We start from the raw sequence: 1514 nt of genomic DNA, 5'->3' as shown, positions 1-1514 counted from the left end.
GAGAAATTATTAAATTTTCTTACTACCTACAACCCACTGACAAGCCCTTGAAACAGGCAGAGTGACATAACTCTAAGGACTCAGCTGCCTCGATGTTAATACTTTGCTAAGGGCAAAAGGCAACCTTAGCCCAACCCCTAGGATCCTGTAAGTCTACTTTAACATATAAAAATTCCTTTCAAAACTTCCTTTATCTCTAAACCCCCCAAGATATGTGTTGGCAATCATCCCCCAAGCATATGGCCCACCAATATACATCTGAAGGGTCTCATGACTAAGGTTTTATTAGACGGTAATAAGTGACCCTTTCCCAATAATGGCGAACCCCCTTAAGGTCCTATCTTGTTTCCAAAATTCATTAGAGACTTACGCTATCCCTAAGCCCCTCCCAACTTGAAAGTATATAATGGGCCACTCCTCATGACCCTGGTGCAGCCCTTTGTGCCCATGGGTTCTGTCCTTGTGCTTTAATAAAACCACCTTTTTGCACCAAAGACGTCTTAAGAATTCTTTCTTGGCCGTTGGCTTTGAACCCTAACGTCTTTCCTACATCACTACCTCACTTTAATATGGAAATATCTTCATTAAACATGATCTTCAGAGGAACAAGTTCCCTGGAGTACAGCCCTGAGGACAGTGCATGAAAAGGAAAACTTAAAACTCTGTGTGATAATTTACTAATCTAAGGAAATAAAACCTTCCAATATATTAAGAAATAAATCCAGTTACAAATGCACAAATAGGTCTATGTGAAGAGATCTGGTAACTGAAAATGGCTGGCTATTTACAAGACACACAAGCCGCAATGGTGAACCTAGCCCAGCATTGGCTGTCAGAAGCCAGAAGTGTTCTCTCCACTGTAGGCCTCCTACAAAAATCCGTCTTCATCTTTTTCTTTCTTATAAAGCTGTCCCGTAGGTAGGCTGGACTGTGGGACTGTCTTATCCACCAACAGGAAGATTGCCTTTTCAGAAGGAAGCTGCATCCTTTTCCTGATGATCCACGTGAACCGAGCCACAGTGATGTCAGATCGAGCCAGACACTTCTGTTTGTCAGTGTCAACAATCTGAGAGCCTGAGGCTTTTTCCACAACCACTGGGACACAGTTGGGATATTTTGCTCAGATCTTTGCAGATTCCATGCATCTGTCTTCCAGCGAGTGGTCCTCCTTGAAGGTCCACAACATGGCGGCGGTGGCAGGGAAGGGATGCAGCCAGCTGTCAGAGCCTCAGAGCTCAACGCACCAACCACTGTATTTTTCTATACAGTTCAAATACCTCATAATTTAAAAGTGTGTATAAATGCTATATAAGTAGGAAGGAGAGGCCTGTCAAGCCTATGATAAAATGTTCCTTCATGTCTCCTGGCTGCTTTTGGCTCCAGATACACATGCAGACTTGATAGTGGAGAATAAAGTCAGTCCTCTGCTCCATTTCTCTTTTGCCTAATTCCAGCCATTTGACCAAAAAGTGTTTATAGTCCTTGATTTTGGTGTGCTCCATAGAACAATTAAA

At 42.8% G+C, this 1514-nt stretch overlaps 1 pseudogene; it reads right to left on the bottom strand.

Moving 5' to 3' along the window:
- Positions 1-832: 832 nt before the first annotated feature.
- On the bottom strand, positions 833-1186 carry LOC113249077 (gamma-aminobutyric acid receptor-associated protein-like 2; annotated as a pseudogene).
- Positions 1187-1514: the final 328 nt, after the last annotated feature.

This window comes from Ursus arctos, unplaced genomic scaffold (assembly GCF_023065955.2).
Source record: "Ursus arctos isolate Adak ecotype North America unplaced genomic scaffold, UrsArc2.0 scaffold_1, whole genome shotgun sequence".
Classification (NCBI taxonomy): Eukaryota; Metazoa; Chordata; class Mammalia; order Carnivora; family Ursidae; genus Ursus; species Ursus arctos.
The sequence above is the reverse complement of the archived record's forward strand: the minus strand, read 5'-3'. Positions and strand labels throughout refer to the sequence as shown.